The 12283-nt window shown below is 43.1% G+C and overlaps 1 long non-coding RNA gene, 1 other non-coding gene and 1 pseudogene across 2 annotated transcripts in view; all 3 read right to left on the reverse strand.

Annotated features, from left to right (window-relative positions):
• Positions 1-144: 144 nt before the first annotated feature.
• Positions 145-340, reverse strand: LOC140066291 (U2 spliceosomal RNA). The gene has a single exon (XR_011848195.1). It is a non-coding gene; the product is annotated as a U2 spliceosomal RNA (small nuclear RNA).
• A 5396-nt stretch (positions 341-5736) lies between these two features.
• The window catches only part of LOC140065038 (uncharacterized), a 57056-nt gene continuing 50509 nt past the window's right edge, over positions 5737-12283 (reverse strand). The window contains exon 5 of the long non-coding RNA XR_011847851.1: positions 5737-5981. This is a non-coding gene — a long non-coding RNA (uncharacterized lncRNA). The remainder of the gene's footprint in view (positions 5982-12283) is intronic.
• LOC140066354 (U2 spliceosomal RNA) lies at positions 6132-6302 on the reverse strand (annotated as a pseudogene).

Here is a 12283-nt window from a genome sequence, read left to right on the forward strand (position 1 = left end):
AAGACACAGCACACAACACACCTGAGTAGGTGACAAAGCACAAGAGCGTCGTCGACGTCACATTGCAAACTTTGGCTCCATTTCTTTTCCCTTTTCCAAAGTTTTGCTATTTATTTATTTCTCTATCTTTTTCACCAAGTTAAGAAGGGGTGCACCGGTCCTGGAGGTACTGCAATACCAGGTCAATGCGTGGAGTGGACAGAGCAAGCTCTTTTTCCATCTCCCTGTTCCAAAAATCCATTTAATATATGGTCCCCAGATAGGGGACGTATCAGATATTAAACTGATAAGAACAGATTTTTTTTTTTTTTTTTTTTTTTTTTCCTTTCAGAAAGGGTAACAAAAAAAGCTTCCAAAATGTCACCGTCTCATGAAAAACTCCTTACTCCAGCATGATGCTTCAAGGAAATATTTTCAGAGACCCTTTCATCACCAAGGCATGCACTTTTTATTTACATATATATACAATATTTACATAATTCACTAGGTCAAGACAATGAAAAAAAACCAAGGCCATTAGTAACACAAAAAGATAAATCAAATTCCCACCCACTCTTTCCATTTCTTCGTTTTCCACACACCCTCTGCATCAAATCCCATTCTCTTTTTATCCTTCAAATACACGACATACATCTTCCCCAAAATCATTCTGACACACACATCTTCACTTAGTTCCGTTCTTTTGAAAATATACAGGTTTCTTGCACTCCACAAAACTTCTTTAATACATGATAACATAATCCACAGCACTCTTTCTCTCTCCCTACCCAGCACACATACTCCAAACATAAATATCTCAAATGATAAAAAACTTATTCCAGTCAACTCTTTACACAATCTTCCAACCTTCTTCAAAATATTCCTAGAAAAATAACAATTCCATAACACATGAATTACATTTTCACAACCCCTACATTCGCTCCTAGGACATTCTTCCTTCTTACATACTCCTCTCAACCTCTGAAATTCCCTAACAGGTAACGCATTATGTAAACTCATCCAAACAACCTCCCTCTGTTTATTTGTCACTCCATCCATACTAATTTTTTCCCAAACTTTTCCCGTCTCTTCACCACGCACCCCCGCAATTTCACACATATTTTCTTTACTTTCAATCACACTCATAACCATCCTTTTGTTCCTTAATTCATCCACACTCAACTTCTCCAACTCATATTTTCTAACAAAATCAAAAATCCACTCATACCATTTTGCACACTTAAACGTAAAAGGTTTCCTCACCTCCATCTCGTACCACTTCAATCTTGCAAACTTTCTCCCACTTACATACTTACACATACATGCTAATTTCGTATTCCCTTTCAACACACCCAAAACAAAAGTAATCATATTCACACCAAAATATACTTCAAGTTTAGGAAATCCTAAACCACCCTTCTCTTTCCTTTTCATCACATTCTCACGTTTCACTTTCTCCATTTTTGACCCCCAAAAGAAAACAAATAACATCCTCTGTAAAATCCTCATTCTATTATAATTTGGTGGAAACACAAAAACCAAATACAAAAAAATAGGTAACACTATACTCTTAATAATTAAAATTTTCCCCAATAATGACAAACTTCTCATTCTCCAAAAACATAATTTACGGTCCACTCTCTCTACCACATCGTCCCAACTCTCATTCCCATCCAAACTATCTTCAAACTTTACACCCAAAATTTTAATACTCTTCTCAACACAGCTAACACCTACATCCTTACTCACACTACCAGATCCAAACAACTTACACTCAGTTTTCTCCCAATTCACACTAAACGCAGACGCCCCACAAAACAATGCTACTAACAACTTTACACGCCGCACTCCACATTCAGACTCACATATCGTACAAACATCATCCATGTAACCTGACACTTTCAGACATCTCCCATCACCCCCCGGAACTTGAATACCCTTCACCAATTTATCACCTTTAATGAGACATAACAGTGGTTCCATCGCACATACGAAGACAATTGGTGAAAGTGGACACCCTTGACGAACACCAGACAATACATTAACCTTATTAGACAATATCCCATTCACCAAAATTTTACTAAAAATATCAACATATAAACTACGAATTCTTAAAACAAATTCACCTGGAAAACCTAATTTAATTAAAACACCAAACAAAAAATCGTGCGCTAGACGGTCATATGCCTTTTCAAAATCTAATGTCATTACATACACATTCTTCCTTCTTTCTCTACATTCCCATAACACATCTCTCAACACACACAGACTCTCTTGCACTCTCCTACCAGGCACTGCACAATACTGTTCTTCACTCACCACATTCTTAATCACACCTTTCATCCTGTCTGCCAAAATTTTGGCATAAATTTTATAGTCAACATTCAATAAACTTATAGGTCTCCAATTTTTCAAACGCATCAAATCACCTTTTTTCGGAACTAAAACTATAATACCACCTTTCATACTTTCAGCCAAACACACATTCTTCCACATGTATCTGCACACTTCCAACACATCCTTACCCACAATCCCCCACATACATCTAAAAAATTCAACTGGCAGCCCATCCTCTCCTGGGGTTTTACCCAATTTCATACTCATAATAATCTTCCATATCTCATTCATCGTAATTTCTTGCAATAAATCACCCTTACTTTCTACATCCACTCTATCCTCTAATACACTTAACACCTCAGACTCTAAACACTCATCCCTCCATTTCTTAGAAAACAAAGTACTATAGAACTTCTCAACCTCACTCATAACTTCTTTTGATTCCTCCCCATTCTCATTCACAACCACATTCAAACTAACTTTACTTGAACACACTTTCTTAAAGAAAAACCTTGTACATTTCTCATCCAACTCCATCTTCTCCACTTTCGACCTAAAAATAATCCCTTTCCCTCTTTCAGCCAAAAACTTCCGAATTTCCTTTCTTACCACACATAAGTCATTCTCAACATCTTCACCCCACTCACGCAACATATACAAAAATCGTAATCTTTCATTCAACATTATAAACTTTTGTCTTTTCTCCGCAGCCCTACGCCTACCCAATTTTTTGAAAAAAATTCTTGTTTTTTGCTTAACAAATTCCCACCATTCCAAAATATTTTCATACTCACTTTTAAAACACTCCCACTTTTTATAACACCTTGCATACATTTCCCACACATCCTTTCCCTCTAACAAACATACATTTAATTTCCATACCCCCCGCCCATACATACTCACACTTGCAACATTTATACTACACAAAATTGATTCATGATCTGAAAATAACACCGGTTTTTGACTGTACTGCAAAGAAAGAAAAACATTTGACACAAAACAATAATCAATTTTTGAATGACAATTCCCTCTATCAGCATGATATGTCATTAAATTAACACCACATTTCTTCTGTGTATCCTGTAAATTAAAATCAATAACAATTTCTTTCAACATTTTTCCAGATGCATCAATATCCTCCCCATCTACGCTGCAATTAAAATCCCCCACAAGAACCAATGGCATTTTACCTGGTAAGTATGACTTTATTTTATCAAACAACATTATTCTTTCATTCTTATTCACCGACGCGTACACATTAAATATTCTGAATTTTATCCCAAAAGACTCACACACCACCATCATACATCTCCCCTCTTCAATTATAACATAATGATCTACAGACACCCTATCACCCTTAAACAAAAAACCCACCCCACTATTCTTGTTGTCAAATCCACTCGACCATAACATCCTCCCGTGCCCCCATTCATTCTCACTTACAACCTCTCTCAAACCACACTCCTGTAGACAAAAAATATCGGCCTTTTCTTGACCTAGGAATTCGAAAATTGACATTCTTCGGCTTGCAGACTTAATACTTCTCACATTTTGAGAATATATTGCTACAGCCATAAAAAAAGAAAAAAGGAATCAATCAAAAAAAATACTTAAACTCAAGACTAAATTCAGGGTCCATGAATCTTTTTGCCACCGACCACAAATCAATTAGCCTCTTGCGTCGTCTTCTTAACTCAGTCGCCGGGCGAACAGCCCTCACCTGTCTTACTCTTCTTAGCCCTACTTTCGTAGGCCATCCTTTGTGGATGCGGGGAAGATCCATCGTCGCTATCAGATATTTTAGACCCACCACCCTCCCTTTTACACGAGTTAGTCTCTCCAGACATAAAAAGACTAATGTTCTCAGCATCTGACGAATGCACAGGGCTTTCCACATCAGAGATCATGTATTCCGAATCATCTTCCAATGCTGCTTCATTTTGTACCTGCATTTTCTCCTTTTCCTCTTCCTTCTCCATTCTTGCAAGCTCTTTCCGCATTTCTTCTGCTGCCATTTTAGCATCTGCAGCAGCTTTAGCTTTTGCTGCTTCCTCTTTTTCTCTCCGTCTTTCTTCTGCCCATTCGGCTTCTCTCTTCTTTAGATTTTCCTCAAATTCTCTGTTTCTTTTCTCCATTTCCTCCTTCTCCTCCTCCCTCCTCCTCTTCAAATCAGGGCAGTCCTTATAAAGGTGTTGCGAACTACCGCACAAATCACACTTTCTCCCAACGTTACAACTTCCGGCCTCATGACCTGGTGTCTTACACACCTTACATACCAACTCGTGCGGACAACTCTCCTGCACGTGCCCAAAGCTGTAGCACTTCCTACAGTATGTCGGTCGACCAATATACATAAAGTATCCGCGGTAGCCTCCCACCGAGAAATTGGTTGGAGGATGCATGAAACCCCCTACTGCACTTGGGTCTGGCTTAAATCGCACATAGTAGCGAATCTTGCAAATATAAAGACCCAAGTCATTCCTTACCAGCTCACCCCCTCTGATAGTCTGACAAAATGTACTCAAGTATCTTGTTATCACGTCAACAGGGGTGAAGGGGTCGTACACATGTACAGTCACCGCTTTCTCAATTATACTAAACATAGGTCTTACTCTTACTCCGCACATCATCGGGCTTGAAGAGAAGGCCATCAATCTCTCATAAGCATCCAGACAAAAACCATATTGGACAAAAGTTACTTCATGCCTACCTTGGTTTCGATAAGAATTAAGGCTGTGAATGTGTTCCTTAAGAACACCCAATGTATCCATTAGAATGTCTCTCACCAGATAATGATAGTCGTTCTTCACAGTGTCTGCCGGGTTTACCTCCAAACTGATCGTGTTCTTTCTTCCTTCCATCACCTCTAGGTACGAAAACGCTGCCAACCACGCAGGTCACAGAAAAAAGGATTCCTCTCCTCCCAGGAAAAAAGGCCTCCAAGGGTGTCCTCCAGGACGACGCCCTCTCGACCCCTGACTCCGTCCGGGCAAGCCTTGATCGGAGCCAAAAGGCCGAGAAGCGATACCGACCATAGCTCGCCCAGACCGGGCCCCCTTCAGAACTCTCAGCACTGCTCACGGAGAGGAGACACCGCCAGGAGGCGAAAAACCTGCTCTGCAAGTCACACAGTCCTCTGCGTGGGGACAATTAATCTGCATAGGACCGCCCCCAACAGGCACCTCCCCCGCAAAGCAGCAGGGGGGCCGAGCGAGCGGGCGTCTGCACTTCATCTGCCAGCCGCCCGCCGCTACACCCTCCCCACAACAACTCTTTTGTCAAGTCAGTCTGACCGACTGACTGCCTGCCTGCCTGACGGCTCAGAGATCACTTTTCCTTTCTCTTGACACAGCCGCTGGACGGTGTGAGGGGACAAGCACGCTCGCTCCAGCACACGCTGATAGCTACAGCTTACCTTCGGTCGTTCGCACCTTCTCAGACTGTGACTGCTAGCAGTGGAGGAGGAAGCAGCCAAATCTCAACCTGCAGGTGTCTTCGATTCAAGTAGACGGCCGGCTCCAGACTAATCATGATCCAATTAGCTCCAATTAATTAGGCCGCCGATTAGGTCACTTTTATTTTTCCTTTTTTTTTTTTTTTCCTTTGTTCCGGGTCGGGCCCATTTTGCACCTCATTAATCAATTAGTGAGAAGCCTTTGTTCCTCCTGCAAAAGACACAGCACACAACACACCTGAGTAGGTGACAAAGCACAAGAGCGTCGTCGACGTCACATTGCAAACTTTGGCTCCATTTCTTTTCCCTTTTCCAAAGTTTTGCTATTTATTTATTTCTCTATCTTTTTCACCAAGTTAAGAAGGGGTGCACCGGTCCTGGAGGTACTGCAATACCAGGTCAATGCGTGGAGTGGACAGAGCAAGCTCTTTTTCCATCTCCCTGTTCCAAAAATCCATTTAATATATGGTCCCCAGATAGGGGACGTATCAGATATTAAACTGATAAGAACAGATTTTTTTTTTTTTTTTTTTTTTTTTTTTTTTTTTTTTTTTTTTTTTTATATAAAACATCAGACTAACTCAACGTTCAATCTCATACAAAGAGACTTAGTGAGTTATTGGGTAGCCATCACATGTCTTATACGTTGCTTTTTTTTTTTTTTTTTTTTTTTTTCGAAAATCTGTTCTTAACAGTAATCTTAACAAGACTTTTTTTTTTTTTTTTTATATATATATATATATATTTTTTTTTCCCAATTTTAAATTTAAACTGGTATTTTTATTGTTTTAGGGCAGGATTCCACCGCCGGTAACTCCAGTACCCTTCGGCCAGGTCCTCACCCCATCTCTTCACATCAAAAAGGTAAGTAAAGTAAAGTCGACTTACATACAATTTAACAGTGTCATTTGGTGACAATCCCACCTTGTTCATGACTAAGATGTTTCTGACGTCCCACAATGTTGCTTTGAGTAGAGCAAAGACTACCCACCACTTACGCTCCTCTCTGTTGTTGGGTTTCCACCCAATTAGGACAGATTCAGGACTGAAAACAAAATCTTTAAACAAAACATTAAACAAAGGACATAACAATAACAAAACATCTTGTACATAAGAACACTCAAAAAGAGCATGGAAGGCAGTTTCCACCTCTCCACACCCTTCTCTCGGACATCTTTCAGAATCTCCAATACCTCTGTGTTTCATCATTGCCCGCGTGGGCAGTGCCCCATGGAAGGCCAACCAGGTAGTATCCAGGGATTTATTTGATATTCCTGGTACTGAAAATAAATTCCAAACCTTTCGAGAATTGGATTCATTCAGGAAAGGTACACAACAAAAATGTTCCCTGGATCTTAATGCCTGCATAATGTTCTTTTTGTTTGGGACCCCTTCAATAGGTAGTTGGTTTTTCTCTACAAAATTTTTAAGGTAAGTATAGAACCTAGGAAGTACTAAGGCAACTGGCTTGCGCAGGTCTCTTTCGCACCATTTCCACTTGGCCAACAGCCAGCCTGCCCAGTACCTGATAAGGTCAGCTGACCTATTATTGGCTCTAACTGTCTTAGACACCAGTAGTAGATAGTGGGTTTTAAGAAAGATGTCTAAATCAGGGAAGTCCATCCCTCCCACCAGGCGACTACTCCTGATTATTTCCCTCCTGACTTTCTCCATTTTTCCTCCCCAGAAGAATATGCATAATTTTCTGGTTACCCTCTTTATCCACAATTTCTGTGGAGGGAGGATCATGGAAACATATAGGATTAGGGGCAAGATGATAGACTTTAATATGAGGACTTTGCCCTTAAGGGACAGGTTCCTCATCCTCCAGAGGGCTAGTTTTTGGTCTATTCTCCCCTCTAATTGAGAGAAATTCCTCGATCCACTTAGGTCTTGGTCAAAGGTGACACCTAGGACCTCTATTTGTGGTTCCTGCTTCACCTGTTCGATCCGGGTATTAAGGTGCTTCCCAAAAACACTATAACTGCACTTATTCCAATTTACACGCATCCCAGATACTGCACAAAAGATGTTTAAATGCAGGTTGGATCTTTCCAGGTCCGCTTTGGATGTACAGGTAAAGACAATGTCATCCATGTATGCCACGTTTTTAATATGATTCCTTTCACTGCCAGGGACAAAAACTCCGGTCACCACCTTGTCCCTCTGGATGTGAAGCAGTAAGGGTTCCATTGCGCATATAAACAACATGGGGGAAAGTGGGCACCCCTGGCGGACTCCTGATCTGATGGCCACTGAAGGGGTTAAATGCCCATTGACAAGTATTTGGCTTTGGATGTCAGTATAGAAGCCCTTCAGGACCTTTAACAGTCCCGGAGGGAGACCCATCCCCTTTAAGGTTGTAAAAAGGAAGGAGTGGGAGACCTTATCAAAGGCCTTTTCTAGGTCTATGGTCTCTAGTAGCAGTAGGGTTTTATTCTGCTGACTATGCAGGATGAGATCTCGCAGGAGCAGTAAATTATCTGTTATCCTGCGTCCTGGCACCGCACAACATTGTTGGTCGCTCACCATTTTATTTATAATTTTACTCATGCGGCTTGTCAGGAGTTTGGCAATTATTTTGTAATCCACATTTAATAAGGTGATGGGGCGCCAGTTTTTTAAATCCCTCCTGTCACCCTTTTTAAATATGAGGGTAACTATTCCTTTTTTCATTGAGGTGGAAATCCTCCCCTCCTTGAGGACATAGGAAACAACCCTAGTGAATTCCTTCTTTATGAAGGGCCAGCATGCAGAGTATAATTCAGCTGGAAACCCATCACTTCCAGGAGTCTTCCCCTTACTCATAGACTCCAGGGCAGCTAAGACCTCCCCCTCCGTGATGTCACTGCTTAGGGCATCCACATCACTGGAGAGCAGCTTATCCTCCAGCACCTCACAATAATCCTCAATCTCCACCTGTGAGGCAGCCCTGTCATGGCTATAGAGATCACTATAGAAATTGGTGACTTTATCTATAATTTGCTGACCTCTGACCTCCTCTTCCTCACCCACTAAAACAGAGGAAATCAGCCCCTTGGCATGACACACTTTTTTAAAGAAGTAGCGAGTACAACTCTCATCCTCCTCTAAGTGTTTCACCCGGGCAGAGTGCACAATACGCTTTCCAATCTCTTTAAGAGAGGCAGCTATATCCTCCTTCACCTGCTGCAGTGCACTCCCCACCTCTACGCCCACTGCATGACACTTACGGAGATACTCCTGTTTCTTTATTTGCATATTAAATCTCCGCCTCCTTTCCTCAGCTAGTCTGAGGCTGGTGTTTCTCAGGTGGGCGGCTAATTGCTGCTTAGTATCATCCCACCAGGAGAGTAAGTCTGAAAATAAAAATTGTTTAGCAACACAGAGGTTAAATAGCCGTTCTAGTTCTTGTAGTACTACAGGAGATGTCAGTAAGCTGCTATTGGCCTTCCATACACCTCTGCCAAATAACAGCGAATCCTGCAGCACCACTTCCACTGACAGAATCCTGTGATCAGAGAACACCACAGGCTCCACCTTACAGGACCCTGGACAGAGACCTTCTGAAAATAAAATAAAATCAATGCGGGATTTGCATTTCCCACTCTCTGAAATAAAAGTAAATTTGTTATCACCAGACATATTCTCAGCCACATCTGTAAACCTCAGGTCCTGAATAAGCTGGTTAAGCACAGCAGATGACGCGTCTGTGCCAGAAGACGAGTCACTCAGCCTATCAGAACCTTTTCTGATACAATTAAAATCTCCTGCTACAATGGTGGGCATCCTTCCTATTATATGCAATTTTAGATTTTCTAGAAAATTAACTCTTTCCCTTTTTTCGGCAGGGGCATAGGTGTTAAAGAGTCTCCATCTGGTGGAATTATAGGAGACTTCCAGGACAGCTAACCTGCCCGGTTCTAGGACTCTAAAGTCATGGGTGTAGATATTAGGATTTTTTATTAGGAAACCTATACCATTATTCCTATTTGTATTGTCTACAGACCAATAGGAGGGTCCTGCAGACCATTCAGAATTTCCAGGGGCTACGCATAGGGCGCATTCCTGGAGACAAATGATATCAGCCGGGTAACTCTTCAGTATGTCTAAGACAGCAGCTCTCCTGTATAAATTGCTGATGCTCCTAACATTTAAGGTGGCAAATATCAGACTCATAATAAGTAACTGGTGGGGAAAATTAACTGGACCCATCATCATCGTTATTTTTTTGTTTGTATTTTCCCCTTGCTTTACATTCGTTTTTATTAACTTTGGATTTTGTGACAGGCGAACTGGGAGAGGATACCTCACTCCAGTCCCCTGAGGATTGGGGCAGCTCCTCTATCTGGAGGACTGCAAAAGGGTTACTATGTTCAAACTTGGCCCTTTTAATTATAATACGCTGGGAACCACCTGTGCCAGAGCCTCTCCTCCCACTCCTCTGGGCAGGTGTCAGCCAATCATCAGAGTCACTCTGAGCTCCTCCCATGCTGGAAGGCTGGCTCCTCCCTCCTCCACCTCCTCCTGCACACCTGAGCTCTCCTGCACCATGGCCTCCATCTCCTCAGGCTGCAGGCTCGTTACTGACACCTGTGTGTTGGTGTGATCAGACACCACAGTATCATCATCTTTTTTAACACTTTCTGAAACAGACATTTCTATCGTATTAAATTGCATACAATCATTAGGGGAGTCAGAGGGACCCCCTGCATCAGATGCCACCTCGGGCACAACCTCACCCACCATATGGGCACCTGCAGCGGGCGCTGCCATTTCAGAGACAGGCACATTTATAGACATATTAGCCCCTTCTGCTGCTCTCCTGGCTGCTCCTCTTCTACTAACTGCAGCAGCAGCAGCAGCAGCATAACTTTTAGGCTTATCAAATAAAAAACCAAAATTTGGGCACTGCCTGGCGACATGCCCCCTCTCTCCACACATGTCACAAGTTTTAAAGGGGCACGGTCCCCCACCATGCGACTTTCCTCCACACATCTTGCACACCACCCCTGCATCACAGGTTTCCTTGGTGTGCCCATATTTTCTGCAGTTGCGACAGAATTCAGGCTGCCCTCTGAAAAAACAAAATCCCCTCTCCCCACCTATAGAGAAGGTGGCAGGAGGGCACCTGAAACCACTAAACTCCATATTGTCTTTTTTAAAGACTACAAGGAAGCGCCTCTTCCCATTGTATATGCCCCATTTGTTTCGCATTTTGTCTCCTCCTTCCACAGTCTCGCAAAACTGCCGCAGATAAGCTCTTATGAGCCCCACATCCAGCTTGGTGTTGTACATGTGTACTATAAGGGGTCTTTTAGTTTGTTTAAACAACGGCACTACCTGCACGCAGGCCATTATAGGGGCATTAGACTCTGCCAGTTTGTCAATGGCAGCCATACAAAAATCAGAGTCTTGCAGCTCAATGTCATAGGTTCCCTGACTGGGGAAATCCTGCAGACTTTCAATTTCCTGAGGCTGTAATTTGCATACTTTACCGCATAGCTCTTCTATTATTTCCTTCAGCCCAATGGTGGCGATAAATTCAGGCTTCACCTGGATCCGGATGGTGCTGTCCGCGCTGTTGGACGCCATCCTGCATGCGATGGGTTAATCCTGGGGATAATCCTCAGAGTATATCTTGGGAGAAATCCTGAACCCACACACTCTTTTTCGCTTCCACACACAGGGCTCCTTGCAAGGAAACCCTGGTGTGCACAGGCCAGACCAAGTCTCTCTGATAGAACAGATACACACTTGATCTTAGCCAAAAGGCCGAGAAGCGATACCGACCATAGCTCGCCCAGACCGGGCCCCCTTCAGAACTCTCAGCACTGCTCACGGAGAGGAGACACCGCCAGGAGGCGAAAAACCGACTCTGCAAGTCACACAGTCCTCTGCGTGGGGACAATTAATCTGCATAGGACCGCCCCCAACAGGCACCTCCCCCGCAAAGCAGCAGGGGGGCCGAGCGAGCGGGCGTCTGCACTTCATCTGCCAGCCGCCCCCCCGCCGCTACACCCTCCTCACAACAACTCTTTTGTCAAGTTGGTCTGACCAACTGCCTGCCTGACGGCTCAGAGATCACTTTTCCTTTCTCTTGACACAGCCAGCCGCTGGATGGTGTGAGGGGACAAGCACGTTCGCTCCAGCACACGCCGATAGCTACAGCTTACCTTCGCTCGTTCGCACCTTCTCAGACTGTGACTGCCAGCAGTGGAGGAGGAAGCCAAATCTCAACCTGCAGGTGTCTTCGATTCAAGTAGACGGCCGGCTCCAGACTAATCATGATCCAATTAGCTCCAATTAATTAGGCCGCCGATTAGGTCACTTTTATTTTTCCTTTTTTTTCCCCCCTTTGTTCCGGGTCGGGCCCATTTAGCACCTCATTAATCAATTAGTGAGAAGCCTTTGTTCCTCCTGCAAAAGACACAGCACACAACACACCTGAGTAGGCGACAAAGCACAAGAGCGTCGTCGACGTCACATTGCAAACTTCGGCTCCATTTCTTTTCCCTTTTCCAAAGTTTTGCT

The sequence above is a fragment of the Engystomops pustulosus genome, chromosome 6, assembly GCF_040894005.1.
Source record: "Engystomops pustulosus chromosome 6, aEngPut4.maternal, whole genome shotgun sequence".
In the NCBI taxonomy this organism is placed as follows: domain Eukaryota; kingdom Metazoa; phylum Chordata; class Amphibia; order Anura; family Leptodactylidae; genus Engystomops; species Engystomops pustulosus.